General features: G+C 41.5%; 1 long non-coding RNA gene across 1 annotated transcript; it reads right to left on the reverse strand.

Moving 5' to 3' along the window:
- Positions 1-459: 459 nt before the first annotated feature.
- Positions 460-17,685, reverse strand: LOC103661682. Its single transcript, XR_005833616.1, has 3 exons — positions 17,527-17,685; positions 13,965-14,074; positions 460-2,101 (listed from the first exon to the last, which is right to left on the reverse strand). It is a non-coding gene; the product is annotated as an uncharacterized LOC103661682 (long non-coding RNA).
- Positions 17,686-19,253: the final 1,568 nt, after the last annotated feature.

Below are 19,253 nucleotides of genomic sequence, written 5' to 3' on the forward strand. Positions count from 1 at the left end.
TAGCCTGTGGTCAGTGTTTCTCCGGGGCTGTTATTGGATGCTCAGCTGTTGCTGTGCTGAGCTCCGGGCACTCCCTACAGAACATACTAACTATTTCTGGATTAAGTGTACCTGAAAACGACTTATGTACTACTCGTTTGGATATCCATGGATGTCGATCCTTACCAAACCAAGACGAGGTGTATTATAAAGCCCTGGACCCTGGAGCCAAATCTCTACCCCCAGAGCTCTGCCTGTGATCCATTCCCCACCAACATGTGATCACAAGGGTCCAGCATACCCCGAACTCCCAACTAAGGACACCGAGAAGCTAAATAGTGACTATTGCGTGTTTTGTCCTTGGAGGAAAATATTCACGTGCAGAGAAATTCCTGTGAAAGCTTAGTGAGTTGTCTAGTGAAAACTTCTTTTCCTGTCTCAATTTACAAGTTAAAAAAAAAAAGCAAACAAACAAAAAAACAAGGCCAGCAGAGTTTAATTGAATTTCCCAACATCACAGAGCTAATTAATGTTAATGGTAGTACTCAAACTCAGGTCTTCTGTATCCTAATTAAAATTTCTTTTCTCTTGGATCACAAACACTTAGTTCTTTTGGTGAGCTATTTATTATTGATATCATTCCTGAATAAGGGGGGAAAAAACTCACACACGACAACCCAATTATTGTGGCCTTCTAATTTTTTCTAGACGTGACTCAGAGGGAGAATGTTTTTGTAAAGATTTCCAAGCCTCCCTCTCATTCCCTTCCCTCCTATAACATGGTCATCTACAAAGGAGAACAGAGAGAAGCTCTTGGCTTCTGATTTCCTAACTCCTTCTTGATTTCTGAAGAGCCATAACTCTACCATAAACGTTCAGGCATCGTGCTCTGGCACTGCAATTTTTAAGTTCCCAAGTTACCTAATTTGTACATACTGGAGAAGCAGGGTAGCTTGTGCTGTAAGTCAATGCACTCTAGACACCTGTTTTCTAAATCTGAGCAGATGACCTGGTGGGGGACCTTGATTTTCTCTTTTTCTCCCCACGGAAGTATGGTCTAATCCATGGGCACATAACCATTGCGTTCAGAGAGTGATCGGGTGTGATCTGCCGATCACATATGGAAGAAAATCCCTATGTCATTACTTCCTTGAGATGATTGAAGAAGCAGCCTCCAACCCGAGCGGACAGTCCGTAGAAGTCAGGCAGTGGAGCTCAGTGGATCCCCACCTGAACTAAAGCTGAGCAGAATTCAAAGCTGAGTAAATATTGTTGTTCTCCTCTCCCTTCTTGCCAACTCCCACCTCATTCCCTGGAGTGCTACTGATGGAGCAAAAGTGGGAATACAATCCCCAATGTCTAAATGAGATAGAGACAGGTTTGGGCTTCAAACACAAGTGCCTCCTCCCCCAGTATCTTATAGCGTCGGGCGTCACTGGGTTCCATTCCACGCAGAGCTGCTCCAACAATTCACAGAACGAACTCCTTAAGTTCTCGACGTTGCCGAACACTGCAGTAACATTAAAGATTACAGTTGGGACATACATGAGAGTCGAGAGAAGAGCTATGTTAGAGATTAGTTGGGATATGAGAAGAAAAAAAAAGCGACTATGAAATAAAGAACCGTTTAAAGTTATTTAATCTTGAGTAAATAACAGCTCAGTCTTCTCTTAGACACACACACATACCCACAAATGATTCAAAAGATTTCTAGCCTGTCAGCCTGGCTCACCTTGGAAACCTTAGTTACTAATATCCCCCCAAACACTGGCAATAGCAACAATAATTTTAATTGCATGGGTACTGAAACTATGCCAGGCACTACCTAAGTCCCTAAACACCTCTAACTTGGACAATAACCAGGTAGAAATAATTTTACCATGTTTCCAGCTAAGGAGATAGAATCTCAGAGAAGGTAAGTAACTTGCCCAAGGTCACACAGCTGGCAGGTGCTGGAGAGTCGGGACTCTGTTTGATGCCAAAGTCCTTGCTTTTGCAGTCACTAGAATTATCGCTCAGGGTAAATTGTTCCTCCCTGCTCTCTGTTCTCCCCAGTCCAAGGGTGGTCATCATTATTATAATCTTGGAGCTGCTTCAAAGGCCGGTGGCTCCGCAGATTCAACTCCAGGATAAGAAAAGCAAACAAAGTGAGTGTTCATTTGCAGCCTTTATGTGGGTCTTTTCATCTTCAAAGTCCTTTGTGAATATTAAACAATTAATCCCCCTGGAAGCCCTCAGCACTGGGGGAAGCGAATGTTTCCATTAATGTTGATGAATGTCTATTGCTATTGGTGAAGTTTTGCCTTTCAGCTTGTGCTTCTAAAGCCTGAAAGCCTTTCCATATAAATGAAGCACATTTTCATTCACACGTCTCTCCCAGGTGGATGAGGGAGTTGCTGAGATGTCTAAACACAGGGCTTTTTAAGTACCTTTGAGGAGTTAAAAAGCTTTGCTGGTTCTGCATCCTGAACACACGCACACGCGCGCACGCACACACACAGTTTTTATGATAAATCAGAAAAGTTGATGGCACGCGCACATGTGTGTGTGTGTGTGTGTGTGTGTGTGGCATACTGCTGGGTGCTTGTGTTTTATTCCAGACAAAACGGCACATAGAGGGGACTTCCCTGTTGGAGCTAAAGCCAGTAGCTCAGCTGCACGGTTGTCTCTGTGGTGCACCCGGTTAGCACATTCGGCTGCTAGCGGAAAGGTTGGTGGTTCAAACTCACCCAGGGATAATTTGGTCTTCTTTTCAGAAATAGGCGAGCAGTCCATTTCAGGACTTTATTACTCTTTTGCAAAGCACTGGTTCAGTGTTCTCTAAACCGGTCTGCTAAATCCCACCCCAGGTGCTTATTAAAACCACAAGTTCCCGAACCTTGAGATTCTGATCCCGTTGTTCTCGGGAGATGCCTGAGAATTTGCTTTTTAAAGACATAGCCTCTGCCCCCAGGAAATTATTATTATCATTCAAGTTTGAACAGAATTTGTGTGGAAGATAAAAATAATTGGCCCCAGAGCCACGCTGCCTGGGTCTGACTCTGCTTCTCCACATATCGACTGCAAAGTTTTGCGCTGCCCGTCTGAAGTGGCCGCCGGTGGCCCTGGCGCGGCATCCCACCGCCAGTGTCTACATGCTGGGATCTGATAGTTTTCTTTTTTAATTGTTGGCTTATTGTCTGTCTTTCTTAACTTACTACCACCCGAATCTCTCCCTTGCCCTTATAGGTCTGCTGTGCTGTGTCAATTTAGCAAAACCAGAGCTGGATTTCTTGGAATTCCCTTCCTTTAAAGAACCAGGTTGGGGGGGGGGGTGCATCTGGGTGGCTCAATGGGTTGAGTGTCCAACTCTTGATTTCGGCTCAGTCATGATCTCAGGGTTCTGGGATCGAGCCCCGAAATGGGCTCCGTGCTCAGCGCAGAATCTGCTTCTCCCTCTCCCTCTGCACCCCCGCCCCTGCTGATCATGCACTCTCTCTCTCAAATAAATAAATAAATAAAATCTTAAAAAAAAAAAAAGAACCAGGTGGAGATCTGAGATGTGGGAGTGAGTCTTGACCGTTCTTTGAGGGTCATCAACGGTTAGAGGTGGTAAGGGACAGAAGCGGAGGGCAGCAGGGTCCAATTTGTGTTCACTTTTCCTCGCCCCATGTCCGAGTCCCCTTGCTGACCTCCAGCCCTGCTCAGCAACCTGACCGGAGGCCCAGTGCCAGACCCTGCTCTGAGACCTCACAGAGACGGAGCCGCGAAGAGCCCGTGGCCTTCCATAGACGGCTGCGTCCCTCCGGGAGCTGGTCTTGCCCTTCAGCCGGCAATGAATCAGAGCTCAGCAAACTCCTCACGGCTTTACTTTCAAAGAATGTCAATTCTGTGAAGTCTGAGAGCTCGGCTAAATCTGCTCATCACGATTTCCTCAGTACCTAGAACACGGTTATTGGCTGAGTGGCTGATGAAATTGATGGCTTCATCCATAAATGGGGGGTTATGATGCTTCTTTCACTGAGTTGTGTGAGGACAAATGAAATAACATATAAAGAGCTCAGGACTATTCCTGGCGGATAATACGCACTGATACATGGTTGTTGCTGTTACTCATTCTGTTGTTACGGCTTTGAAAACATCAAATCCGCCACAGGGAGCCAACAACATTATACGTATGTGTGCGATAAAATCTCTCGAGTCAGTGTCTCCCAATCCGCCTGGGTTTAGTCCTGCCTTTGAATCATAATGTCATCCCAGAGAGCTATGAAGCCAGGGAGAACGCTAGAAATTCCCAGGACAGCGCCCGTGTTTGAAAGATGAAGAAACACAGACCCAAGAAGTGAACAGATTGGCCCGAAGTTATCCACTCATTAGAAAAAGATGTAAAACTAAGAACGGTTTTCATTGAAGCAGTTCAGAGTCCTTTCTGTGATCTTACGGAAAATAAAAATTTTCTAACACTTCATAATGATGCATAACACGTATGTATGTATATATACGTGTATATAGAGAGGTACACATATACACACACACGGTGATATGTATGTGTATACAGATTTTATACACATACTGGTATAGGGTCACAGGGTCCTGCCTTTCCTACGGTTTGGGGGATGATACATCCAAGTCGCCTGGGACAGTGCGGTCTATGCTTATGCCATGGTTTAATTATTAACAGTATCCCCTTCGCTCTTAGAAGTTTCCCTCGCTATAAGGGAGGCCTTTGTTTTCCACTTTCTGTGCACGCATTTAGAATGAAGTACCCTACAGAGATGGACATGTGTGTGCTGGGCATCGTCAACCAGAACGTCGCATTCACTTGGCAGTAGTGACCACTTTGGGGATGGGTTCATGGCGCGATCGGAGCAGTAAACCGGGACAGCCAAGTGAGCAGCAGGCTTTCTCTTCTCTGAGATGGGCCACCAGTGAAGATGCTAGACATTCGGAGCTGCCCCATGCTTCGCCAGGGGACCTGAGCAGGAAGCCAACATGAAACAAAACACAACCAGGAGATGAGAGAAACTGAAGCCTAATCGCTGATATCGCAAGTGCTTGATCAAGCCCTTCCTGAAGCTACCCAAACGCCAGATGTTTTTGCTAAAATTAGATAAGATGAGTTTTCTGGCCTCTGCAATTCAAAGCATCCTAACTAAAGTACTGATTGAAAAAAACACAAATGTAATAAAAGGGATGGGACAATTGTGCCATGGTCCTAGTCCTCCACCAAAACTGTTTCTGGGCCAGAGTTGTTCCTCTGATAAGTTAGCAGGGGAGGTATGTCCCTGCGTGTCCTAACCTCCCCATCCTACCCTCATGCTGTGTAACTCCATCACTCTGGACTTTGCAATCCTGATGAAGCCGTTCATTCATCAGCACACGTAAGCTGAGCCCTTTACGACCCCCGGAAGTTTACATTCTACTCAAGGAGAGGATTAAACAGTGCGATGACAACTTCTACCCATACCGTGACGTGCCAGGGCTTTATGAAAGCTGTCTGCAGGCACCATAACTGACCCAGACTTGGTAGGAAGGTGAGCAGAGAGAAGGCCTCAGAAGGGAACAGAGATGGAATTAACCCTGAGAGGTTGAGCAGGAATTTACTAGCTAGTTAAGAAATTACAGGGAATCCTGTGAAGAGAGAAGACATGCACCATTATACAGATGACAGCTGAGGAAAGGCAACCATTTGCTAGGAGCTTGGAAGAAAAGTCTAGAGAGAGAGAGAAGCGGGAGTCCTCCCACATCACATTAAAATCCCCGGATTTCTACACTGTGAGCAATGGAGAAGCACGACAGGGAGTCCCTGATCAGGTTGTCCGGCTTCTCTTGGGCCAAGGTAACAAGACTGCTTTGCTCTCCACTTGACTAGCTTTCAAGAACCTGCACACAGGCTTGCATAGCCTTCTGTACCGACGCGCCCAGCAGCACCTGCCCCCCTCCTAGGAGAAGGTGGACTGCGCGAGATTCCGAACTCTTCTTTCCCCTCTGAACCCTTTGGCTAATTGATAGACAGCTTCTGCTTTATTTTACTCCTTCCTCCTGTCCCTAATCAATTTTCTTTTGCTTCGGACTAATCCTTCCTTAAGCTCTCATGCCAGGTCCCTCTCTTTCTCTTTTTCATATCCAGTGATCAGATTTGCATTTTAGAAAGACTGTTATCCCTGCAAGAGTTTGGAGCAGGGGAAATCCGGAAGCAATGAGAGCCTGAAAGTTGTTACAGAAATGCAAGGGAGAGAGGAGGGAGTCGTGGGGAGGAAGGGGAGGGGAGGATGCTTCGCGGTGATAGCCACCACACATGTGGGATGGGATGAATGCATTTGGGGTCTGTGTATCAAAAAGCAGTTAGCATATGTTCTGAGAGAAGCCTCAGCATGTGGAGGCTTAAACTGCATTCGGAATTGAATTTCCAGGCTCAGTAAATTTACAATATGCTTCCTCAATCCATCCCACCTCCTTGCTCCTCAGCTCAGTGAAATAGCTAAATAATTAAATGCTAAAATGCTTCTTGGATATGCTTTGTTGTTGAAACACATCTGCTACATGTTGGAGGACCCCTTCCTGGCAGATGTTCCTTTCCTTTGGCTTGTTTATCTATGGAAATGAATATCTTAAACCTCCTCCCCTGCTAAGCTTAATAAAAAGGAATCCTTTCCATACTCAGCTCCTTCACTGTGCCGCTTGTGGTCCTTTATCAAACTATTAAGGACATACACTGTGCAACTAATTATTATTATTTTTTGCTGCTACTGCACTGCTTTCATCCAAGGGAAGGCCATCGTCAGCTCAGGACTTAGCGCGGGAGACCGAATCCACACACCATATTCTCTCCCAAAGAAAACAGAGTCTCTGTAGTGAAAAGACTCTGGAAGCCAGGACTCTATAAAGAGACTATGGAGTCTCTCCTTAGCTCTATTCTTTGAGCAATTACGTACTTCATGGAGTTAAGGTTGCCCACTGATAAACTAGAAGATAGAGAAAACAAAGAATAAATTGAGATGGCATAGCATACATTCATCCAATTTGGGGAAGATTGGGAGCTGTGGAGAACAAGGAGTAGACAGGATTCAATATGTTTGCCATAAAGACCATGAACATAAGGGAAGATTTAATAAACTTACTGAAGACATTCATGGCCTCCGAATTTATTGAAACCCCTTGGTGAAAGAGTCACTAGGGCACTCGTAAGGAAAGCATTTGCTTTCTGATTGTGCGTGGAGATGGTCAAGATTATACGGGCTCAATACAAAAACATAACTAAGACATCTTTGAAATACAGATAAGGGAGGAAGAAAAAGGAAATTTTAATTAAAGTCACATATGGTACAGCTTAGCAGAATGAGAGACCATAGGGGCTGTTTTAAAATTATTTGCATGTGTCATAACATTGAAATGGGAGAAAATAGATGTTTTTTCCTTTAGGGTGAGAGAAGCATTTGACTCATGAGCTCCATTTTGTGTATTATTTAATTTCACTAAGTCCCGGAACCTGAGCTTTTAATCCTGGTTGAGTTTCCTTAGCAGCATTTGGCCTCTATTTTATGGATGAGTATCTTGTTGTAGAGAAGTCTTGTATTATAAAAAGAGCTAGTCTACTTTTTGTTCCTGTGTGAGGGAAGCTTGCTTTCTCTCTAGATGTTTGTGGGATGTTTTTCTTCAAACTTGAAATTCATGTGTCTGCCAGGATGTGTCTACATACACAACTCTGATTCCACGGAGCATACATGACCTCTTTCTATCTGCATCCTTCACTGTCGGCTCAGAGATCTCCTAAATACTCAGAGATTTCCAAAATATTTTCGTTGTATTTATCAATTTCCTTTGCAGACACAGCGTTACTCTGCAAGTATGGGCAGAACATTGTCTTTCCCAGCCTTATGTAATCACCCTCTCTCTTGTCCTCTCTATTTTCCTGTCCTTGTTTTCTCAAGTTTTTCTCTACCACCCTGATTTGATTCTCCACGTTCTTATCTTGTCTGCTTCCTTCTGCTTTCATTATGGTCTGGAATTCTGCTACCAGAGTTTTGGTATTTTTGCCTTTCGTTTTTTTTACTTTTAGCTCACTCAACTGTTTTCATTCTATTCTGTTCTTTTATTTCAGACTACTTTTCTTTTGTGAATTTTTGCTCTTATTTAATAAATACTTCTCTTTTTCTTGGTTTATTCGATTGAATATTCAATTTAAAATTTTTCCTTTGGGTTGCAAAACTTCATTTTCAGAAACATGTTCTTCTTATATTTTCCTCTCCTTTTTACGATTTTAAACGCCCAATATATTTTTTTTAAGATTTTATTTATTTATTTGACAGAGACAGCCAGCGAGAGAGGGAACACAAGCAGGGGGAGTGGGAGAGGAAGAAGCAGGCTCCCAGCGGAGGAGCCTGATGTGGGGCTTGATCCCAGAACGCCGGGATCACGCCCTGAGCCGAAGGCAGACGCTTAACGACTGCACCACTCAGGCGCCCCAATACGCCCAATATTTTCTTAATATTCTCCACTCAGCCTTGAATGAAGCCAGGTATCTGCAGACCAGGTGTTTGCCAATAACGTGTGGATTTCCTTGACTCTGCTACCTGTCTGTCTAAAGTTGGATTTCCATCTCCATTTTACATCTAGAGTGATGGGCAAAGCTTTCAACCCATTTTCTGGTTTCTGTAAGATATCCGGGTAATATGCCTCTATTGTATCAAACTGGGAGCCTTTCCATCTTGGCTACATACATAACATGTTCTGTCTAATCTCCAAAATGCACTGCTTCTACGTATTTTTTTGTATTTGCTTTCACTACTTACTGTTGACAATCATACTTCCAAAATCTTCCTCCAAAAGTCCTGACACTTTCAGTTTTGCTGTGTTCTTTGTGGATGGAAGACATCGATGGATGAGGAGAGAAAGATAACTGATCACCTGGCAGGGGGGTGGGGGGGGTGTATAGAATCAGTGCTCCTGCATTAGAAGTGTACTTGTCTTGTTTTAATTTTATGGCGACCTGAATGTCTTCATCAGAAGAATAATCTAAGATGGGAGAATTTTCTTTCAATCTTCACACTTTGAACAAAAATAAAACTATTTGCTGGAGACTGGGTAGATTTTTTTTTTATTTTTTATTGCAATATATTCCGTTGAATTTTAAATTATTATGAATCCTTTCAAAATGTAAGTCTTAATTTCAGGAAGGATGCATTTTTGCCTTGTTCACTGTTGTCATGGGCAGCAGGAGAATGGACAAAGCTGAATTAGGAGCTGCTCAAATGCCAGATGCCATTTTAAACTGGAATGCACCCAGCAATTAGCATCTGCTCAGTGCTTGGAACATGGTAAATGACTTACATACAAATGAACCTTTGGGATATTATCCATTCATAATGTTGGCACCAAGTGTACTATAAATCACCGAATTTCCCTCATCTCAGTGCGCATTTTGGTTCCAAGTCAAAGGCTGCAGAATACTAATTGTTTTTTAAAAAAGATAAGATGGGGGCGCCTGGGTGGCACAGCGGTTAAGCGTCTGCCTTCGGCTCAGGGCGTGATCCCGGCGATCTGGGATCGAGCCCCATGTCAGGCTCCTCTGCTATGAGCCTGCTTCTTCCTCTCCCACTCCCCCTGCTTGTGTTCCCTCTCTCGCTGGCTGTCTCTATCTCTGTCAAATAAATAAAATCTTTAAAAAAAAAATAAAAAATAAAAAAAGATAAGATGAGGTGAAATCATTACTGTCATCACAGATTGAAAGATAAGAAACAGATAAAGCAGGGGAAAAAACCCTCTATTCTGCACATATAATCCTCACAATCACCTACAGCTTGTGACGATGATCCCATTTCTTAGATAAGGAAAACAAAGTACAGCGGCAAGTAACACGTTCTAGGTGACACAGCCACAAAGTGAGAACGAGGAGCTTTAATTCAGAACCAGATCTGGCTGGCTGAGTTCAGAGGTCAATTTCTACTGTTATGTACATCCCCTACCCACAAGCTCAAGCTGTACTGGAAGGGTTTCTCTCAAATGTATTTCCGGTGACTTCATGCATCTGGTACAAAGAAGTCCCGCCTTTGGGTCCTTCATGTCTAATGGAGACACTTAATCTTGCTTGTTACAATCTCTTCTTCCCTGGCCTCACATAAACCCAAGAGGGAAAGAGAGGCTGGAGGCTAAACAGTAAAACCGTCCACTGCACTTGACCCTTCTCCTCTCCTCTATTGTCTAGTCTTGATCTTTGGACCAAGCATGGGCTAATGTCATTAAATACTTGAAAAGAAAGACTGTTCTTCATACATAAAAATAAATTCTCCTAAATTTCATGAATATTGTGGATTTCCTTGCTGTGGATACAATGTTTTCTGCACTGCCTCTGCCATTCTACACACCCTTAGCCTTTGGGGATCGGTATTGTTTAACTGATACTTGGGCACGGAGAAAGGGTGGATGTAGAAATGTCTGGGGGATACAATCTTTTGTTAAGGAAAAGAGCAAATGTAGCTGACTTACAACTCTGCAGAGGAAAGGAAAGTAAATGTTCCTTAGAACGCAGTGATCAGAGTCTTCACCCAACACATCAAGTCTGGACCAGAGCTGATCTACCTTCTCTCTTTAGAATAGACTGGAAGGTAAGAAAGTGAGGCGTGCTCTCATGTACGTTGACCTGGCAAATTACCACCAGATATTATATAGGCCGTCCTCTAAAATCTAAAGAGAGATGAGATACCTTCATGAGCATTTTTTATGATTAGTATTCTTATATCGATCTTAACACCAGTGGGTTGTAAAGAATCTGCTGTCATCATCTCTTGGTGGTATGGGAGCAGTTAATAGGCATAGACCATGAGATATCTCTGGCCATACTAACATGAACAATTAAAATTCCTTCTCCTACTTCCTGCACCTTCTTCTTTCCTCTCCTCCCCATCTTGCTGCTCTTCAATCATTCCTGCTGTGCTTGGAGGTTCCTATAAAAGGGCTTCACCTGTATTCTCAAAGCTCATTAGAGCAGGGACAAATAAAGATTGAAACCATTTCCGGAGAACAATCACTAATTCTTCTTGAACAATCATGGGAGATCCTTTAGGAGTAAGAAGGAGCTGCTTCTTGTGTTTTTTAAATAGCTAGTATGTCATCCATTCTCCTTAGGCATTGTCCTAGAAAAGATGTTTCCAAGAATGACATCTTTACTAGCCACGTCTACATAGCCTCAAGGAGTTAGATGGAAGAAAAGAAAAACAAATAAACAACAAGTAAAACAAAACAAAACAGAAATCAATCGTCTGCTACAGGTTCCATGTACACTAAGCAAATGGATGTTTAATTTTTTTTATTTTTTAATCTGGATGTTAGATGCCCACATCTGATTTATTGTTTTACATCCCAAAGCACCTAGCACTCTGTCTTGCACCTGGCATGTATACCCAATAAATATTTATTGAATGAATAAATGCATGAATGAAGATAATGCATGGATGTGGGTAACTGATGACATTATTTGGAAAGGACTTGAAGATATAAAGCCTTGAGACTCTCTTTTTCATGGACAGTGATAGAATTTAAAGAAAATGGAACTTCTCTGGGTTTTTTTTTAAATTAGGATTTTATGAATGCCCTAATGCCATATTCTTGATCATTGCATGCTAGACAAAGGTAGCAGATGAGGGACAGTCTTTTAGCTCAGATGACACTCAAATTAGAGTTGCAGAGCCTACACCAGAGTCTGTGAATAGTTCATCCCTATGTCTAAAATTACAACTGGTTCCATAAAAACAAGGAGTCAAAAGGAGACCATACCCAGCATTATTCTGTGTGGGGGATGGCAGGACAAATGTTAAGAGGGTAGAAAGAATGAGGAAACATTTTATCCAAATGTAAGAAATGCTTGTCCTGCAACATGAGCTTTCACCTAAAAATGAAAGAGCAGATTCACAAAGTAGTTATTTCCTCCAACACTGGGGATATTCAGCACATTTATATGTATAAAGTACCTAGAGTAGAGCTTTGACATATAAAGATATTATATAAGCATTTCTTCAACAAAACAAAAGCTATAATACCTGAAATACTGAGTAGATGAGTCTTGTGTTTTCTAAAAGTTTCGACTTACAGCTTATATGATGGTTGGGCTATTTTGGATGAAAGTCACAAATGGGCTCTAGGATTTTGGGGCCAGAGGAAAATTTTACTGAAAGGGTAATTCAGGAAAGTGGATGCATAAGAGTGAAGATAGTCCAAAGAGTCTGTTTGGAATGGGATTCAAGAAGATCCAGAGGCTCCAGTTACTATCTCTGGAATGAATGAGAACTCTAGTTATTTTCAGTCTTTTCACTATGTTAACTCATAGTCAAATTCCAGAAAGGGAGCATCGGTTGGACTTCATCTCTTGGGCCATGTACCCAGCCTTTTACTAGATTACTTAATTGGAAAATCAAACTGTGACTACTCAAGAGATAATTCCTCAAGGGTAAATAAAGGTATAATTTCCAAAAGGAAGTGTAATGGATACTGGGTAAGCTAAAAAACCCAATGCCCACTGTTTCCTCTAAGCCTCTTCCAGCTCTATGGTTCTGTGGAGCTCTCATAATGTAACATTACGAACTCTCGTTAGATGGGGTTCATGACCCCCTGACTCACTCCACAAGCATTTTGTCCACAGACAGACCATTGCCTAATAATCCTTTCTGGTGATGACAAGAAAGAACGAATGCATAACTGGATATGTGTACCTTCTCTTCCCAAAGTGCATGTAGTCACTCTGGGTAGAACAAAGTGATGGGCTTGGGAAGCAGTGAGTAAGGGAGAGGAGAGCCTAGGGAGGGAGAGAGAGGTAGGGGGTGATGTGACTAAAGTCATGCCAGGAGCTATGTATAACCAGGCTCACAAAAATCCCAAAGGTGGAGAAATAGACATAATATTTACAAGAACACCTTGTTTGTGCTCATGATAGTTACAAGTCCACCCCCGTTCTTTCTAAATATAGATGTGATATTAACAAACCCACCATGATATTGACAAGAATTTTACCAAGTTCTACGGTCAGTTTCCTCCAAAAGACCAGCCATAAGAGCCGTCAGTGACAACCCATTAGGGACCCCTCTCACTCTAGAGAGCTCTTTTTCTTTCCTTTCTGGTCTTTCACTTAATAAACTTTCACTTCACATCACCCTTTTGGCCCGAGATTCATTCTTCAACTCCATGAGACAAGAACAACCCCGCAGCAGGGCTCTGGCCAGACATCTTTTTTTTTTTTTTTTAATTTTTTATTATGTTATGTTAGTCACCATATAGTACATCATTAGTTTTTGATGTAGTGTTCCGTGATTCATTATTTGTGTATAACACCCATGCAATACGTGCCCTCCTTAATACCCATCACTGGCCTGTCCCAATCCCCCACCCCCTCCCCTTTGAAGCCCTCAGTTTGTTTCCTGGAGCCCATAGTCTCTCGTGGCTCATTCCGCCTTCTGTTTACCCCCCCCCCTTCATTCTTCCTTTCCTTCTCCAACCGATCTCCCTGCTATTTCTTATGTTCCATAAATGAATGAAACCATATGATAATTGTTTTTCTCTGCTTGACTTATTTCACTTAGCATAATCTCCTCCAGTCCTGTCCATGTTGCTGCAAATGTTGGGTAATTGTTCCTTCTAATGGCTGAGTGATATTCCATTGTATATATGGACCACATCTTCTTTATCCATTTGTCTGTTGAAGGGCAGCTCGGCTCCTTCCACAGTTTAGCTATTGTGGACATTGCTGCTATGAACATTGGGGTACATATGGTCTGGCCAGACATCCCAACTGAATCTTGTGTCAGCTACACACTTGTCACTTTATGCAAATTACTGAACCCATGTACATGTCTCAGTTTATTTCATTGTACCTACCTCGTAGGTTTATCATATGTATGGGTGAAATTAGGTAACACATGTAATCAGACTGGCACCTATTCAGCCCTCGGAGCGGAGGACTGTACATGACATTTTAATTATTATTAATATTACAACTACAAATAATGTCACCATGTTACCTTATTGAGTAAGATCCATGTCAGACACCCACAGCTAGTCCAAGGCACATTTGCAAAGATGGCCAACCTGTTCTACCAGACATTTTTCTTCAGGAAGAGAGGAAACGTACCTAAGATATAAGCAAAACACTGTAAGAGAAGTGTTGGGAGAGAGCCCAAAGCCTGCCATTCTTTATGCTCAGAACACCTTGGAAATGGCTCTACTGCCTGTGCAAAACAGAAACTCTTAGGCTTTCAAGAATAATCACACTTAAAGCAAAACAGAACAAATAAAAAACAAATAATAAAAACAAAAGCCCAACTTTCTCTTTCTATCCAGGACATAGCTTTTTAAAATACTTTTCTTTTAAAAAATAAAATAAGATGAAATCAGAGAGGGAGATGAATCATAAGAAACTCTTAAATATAGGAAACAGACTGAGGGCTGCTGGAGGGGAGGTTGGTGGGGGGATGGGATAACTGGGTGATGGGCATTAAGGAGGGCACTTGATGGAATGAGCACTGGGTGTGATATGCAACTGATGAATCCCTAAACTCTACCTCTGAAACTAACAAAAAATAAAATAAAATAAGGCTTCTAATCTATTAAAAAAAAGGTTTTTTTTATTATTATAAAAATACTATCCATAATCTATCCAAACAGAGAAAACATTACTGGATTGTGCCAGCTAACTGCTACATTAGCCAATTGTTGGCATTTCCAGTAGCATTTTCTATGTACATAAATCTGTACAGAAACAGATTTGAACGGAATGTAACTGAAATGCTTTTGGAAATGAAGGGGGTACTGGGTATAATTTTGAGTGGGCCAGCTCTGGATACCCCATTAAGTAGAAAACCACCTAGGACATAGATCCCCTTTCAGGCTACAAAGTAGTTAAGAGGAAACCCAAGCCCTCAGGACCATCGCGGTTGAAGTGAGCCACAACAATCCTTCACCCTATAAAACCTAAGGCATTTCCGCTGACTTGATTGACAGAATGCTGTTTTCCAGGGGCATCACTTCTGCATCCTTCCTTCAGTGACCCATTTCTAAATGGGGCATTAATAAGATCTCAAAGTGTTTCAGTTTTATAGGAGTTATTAGAAATCGGTTCCAATGCTACTGACATAACAGTGTGCATTACATGTGGCCATTCTTCCGTTCAGCACTCTCAGAAACACTGTGGGGGAGGAAGTAGCAAACCCATTTCACAGATGAAGAAACTGGAGACCAGAGAGATGACAAGATTTGCCCCAGTTCACACAACCTCTAAGGAGCACAGAACAAAATCCTACATTTTGACATTACGATCTTTACTCCTTACAGTTCCTGTTTCCTTGTTTTAAGACTGAGGGTGCCATTTGCCTCTTTATAACAAATGCTTTGGGTCCTGAAATTGGGTTTCCAGGTTGTCGATCTCAATGACGGCTGCTTGAAATGTCTTTTTAGGAAACCAAACAGCTAAGGTGGACAAAGCTCAAAGAGAAAACAAAAACAGCACATTTATCTGGGCTTCTTGCCCATTCTCTGAATCATTCAGAGGGGATCATGAGGAAGAGTAAAGGCACATTTCACTGTTAATGGATTTTAACTCACTTTTAATTCAATAGCAAATGGAAGCATCTATTGTTTTTGCAGATCTAACATCCCATTATTCCTCTCAAGTACCATTGGCTGACTGTTTTTATCAATGTTGGCATGGATACAAGTCTAGTAAAATGCAGAATATTTGAACACAATTTACATTTTTTCCCCAATTACCATTTAATTCACCTGATATTGGCCACATGGCAAACTGGTTCACATTCCAGACATCAGTTCTCTGGTATTTTTTTATTTTAGCAATAACATTTAATATAATTTACTTAATTGAAAAATAATACATGTACACTGAAGTGCGTTTGGAAAATATGGTAATTTATAAATTAATAAAATAAAGATCGCTGTAGTCCAACTACCCAGAAACAAAGACAATTTACAATGTATGATGTATGATTATTTTACTATGCATATGCGCATATTTTTTTAACAAAGCTGAGATATTTTCTCTTTAAATTTATAATCTGCTTTTTCAAACTTAATAATACATTATAAATACTTATTTACTCATTAGTGTCTCCTAAGACTTTGTTTTTAAAAGCTGATTATTTGGCTTCATAATTTCAAAAACTAGTTTTTTCTTGTTGGATGTTAGTTTTTTTTCTCACTTCTTAACTTTTATAATAACACTCAACATATCATTGTACACAAATTTTTGTACACAGCTGTTTGTGAGGCATGTTTTTGGCAGAAAATTCAGAAACCCTAACTACTAGTTTCTTAAATGGTATAGACATTTCCCCAAGATAACAAGACATCTGGAGGTAGAAAACCACGGCTGGGACACAAGCTAAATGACATCAAAGAACGCCCCAAGCTCTTTCTATCTTTTTCTGCCCCTGGTCTGAGTATTTGCTTTTTATTTCTATGCTTTCGGAGCTCATTGCTGCAATATGGCTACCATAGCTCCAAGCATCTGTACTCAAGGAAGTAGAGGGAGGGAATGATGTTGGCCACACTCCAACAGTGTGATATCCATGTAACCACTCTAGATGCAAAGAAGTCTGGGAAAGCAAGTATTTAGTTCTTCTAACCTCCATATAAACTGAGGTCAAGAGAGAAAGGAGTTGGCAGTAGGTGTTAAGTTGGTCAACCCACGATGTCTGCCATAATCTACGATATAAAATAAGAAATTTCTCCCTATAGGAAAAACCCCTAGAAGGGATACCTTAGAATTTCATTTCTTCTCTGATATAAAAGAAATATATGTTCATTGCAGAAAATTAGAAAAAAAGCTCAGAAAATAATAGAAAATAAAATAAAATATTTTATAACCTCACCAAGCAGACATAACCAGCCAATAACTAGACTGTGCATCTAGTCTTTATCCTATACTAGCCCAGACAACTCTAGGTGGAAGCAGGAATTACAGGTTACTGTAATAGACATGATTACTAGTCCTAAGAATCCAGATGAATGGCTCTCAAGTTTAGTCCAAGCAACCGTTTCTAGTTTTGTACTTGATAAAACTCTAAAAACCCTAACAAGTTCACTGACTTTCATGGAGGACAAGCACTAAAACAAATAGATATATATTACACTATATTTAACAATACAGTCATACACAAAGTATTAAAATAGTACTGAGCAGTAGTAGTTCTTTTGGGGGGCAAGGGATGGTTCAAGAGCTGCTCAGAAAAGATGATTCCAGAATAAATTTTAAAGTTTAATTGAATTTTCCATGGGGACAATGGCAGGTTGCCGTGATAGAAATGAGTATTCAAGATTCAGAAAACAGCATGCAGAAAGCATTGAGGAGTGAGAACAAAGAATGCATATTTGAAATTACGTATAAATGAGGGCTTAACAGATTATAAAGTTTGAGAGATGTCTATTTAGTAAAAGTAGATAATTCTGGTAAGAGAAACAAGACTCTAAAAGCTTAGCAGTTCACGCAACAGAAGAGCCGCTCTGCTGTGCCCAGGTGTTAATAGAAAGTCCTGGGGCAGGGGCTGAAGCAAGGTGTCTTGATCACATTACCTGTGAGAAAGATCATCTTATCAGCCAAGTTTCCTCTAGGTACACAAAGGCAGGCGATCAGCTGAGTCCATTGCAACGATGGTTTCTACCTCCTCCAGAAACCTCTCCTCCTGAGAACGCAGCCCCGAGGAACTTCTGGTATGTTCTAAAGGAAACGTCCATGACCTGGGAGTCCCAAGGATAATCACCATCAACATCATCATCCTCCTCCTATCAGTTACTGTAATATCTCAAACAACTTCCATGTTCCTGTCACCAGAGCTAGGCGCTTTACATATGATATATCAAGAATTCCAAGCATCTTCTTTTAAAACGATATTCTTGGATGCCAGTGCTCTGGATAATTTCAGTCATGACATGGGAGCTGAACATGTCAGGCTCAGTTCCTGCTCCGCCCCCACCTGCAACTTTAAAGGTACAGTTGTACATGTATTTATTTTACATCATCGCAGGGTAAGGAGTTTCTCTATCTCTACCTCCTACATGGGTCCTAAAACCTTCCCACTTTCTTTGTTGGCCAGGCATACAGTAAATTAGGGAAAAAAGCAGGAGGCCTTTTATACTATAATTCAAAGCAGAGAAAAGAAACAGAAACTGTTTTAGTTTAATAATGCCAAAGAGCATGGGGGGGGGGGAAGCTGGAATGGATTAAGAGTCCGGACTGCCTTATGGATGGTTTGACTTTGCAAAGGAATATTCTCTTCACCTGTCTTCTCCACCTATATACAACTCAAGCCCTCTCAGGGAAAGACTCCTGAGTCTAAGAGGACAGGTAGTATGGCGGAGCATCTGGGAGAAGGATAGAAGAGAGTTTTAGGAGTCAGGGGCATGGCAAGGGAGGTGTTGAAAGGAAGGGGACCCAGAGAGGGGAGCAGTCGGTTCAAGCTAAAGGCTTTAGCATGCCAATTAAAGCTAAAGGTTCCCCACGCTCTCCTAGGAGCTGGCAGTCTGTTTAGAATAGAATAGAGCACAATTTCCAATTCTCCATGAATTCCTTGACTCGGTGTGGATTATTATAATGGGGAAAATAAGCCCGAAGAACAGGCAGGGCTACATGGGTGCTGGCTGCAGACTCTCGGAGACTAATGAACTCTTCTGTTTCTCAGTTTTCCCATCTATAAGATGAAGACAAAAATACTACATACTTCTTACCTTGATGAAAGGAAGAGAGAAGATAAAATATTTTAGGAAATTAGATTGGTGCTTTGGGGCCAGCAGACTCTCTGTAAAGAGCCAGATAGTACATAGTCTTTGCAGACCCTACTGTCTCTGTCACAGCTACTGAACCTTGTTCTTACAGTGAGGGAGGCAGCCACAGACACATGTAAACAAATGTGTGTAGCTGTGTTCCAATAAAACTTTATTTACAAAAACAGATGGTGGGCCAGATTTGGCCTGCAGTTGTAGTCTATGGGCCCAGAGCTTAGAACATTCCTGGACATACTATAAATGATTCATAAATATTAACTATTATTGTCATTATTAATTGATCACCATGTCTTTCCAGATTCTTTCTGTTTGACAATCAGCCAATGGTAAAAACTTCCATGATAATGTCCTATAGCAATTTTCCAAAGTCAAGGAAATAATAAAGAAATTATTTTATATTGGACTTCACTATAAAGTGTATTTTTATAAACAAGTTTTGCTTTATTTTTTTTTTAAGATTTTATTTATTCATTCGACAGAGATAGAGACAGCCAGTGAGAGAGGGAACATAAGCAGGG

Source organism: Ursus maritimus, unplaced genomic scaffold, assembly GCF_017311325.1.
Source record: "Ursus maritimus isolate PB19 unplaced genomic scaffold, ASM1731132v1 scaffold_9, whole genome shotgun sequence".
Taxonomy (NCBI): domain Eukaryota; kingdom Metazoa; phylum Chordata; class Mammalia; order Carnivora; family Ursidae; genus Ursus; species Ursus maritimus.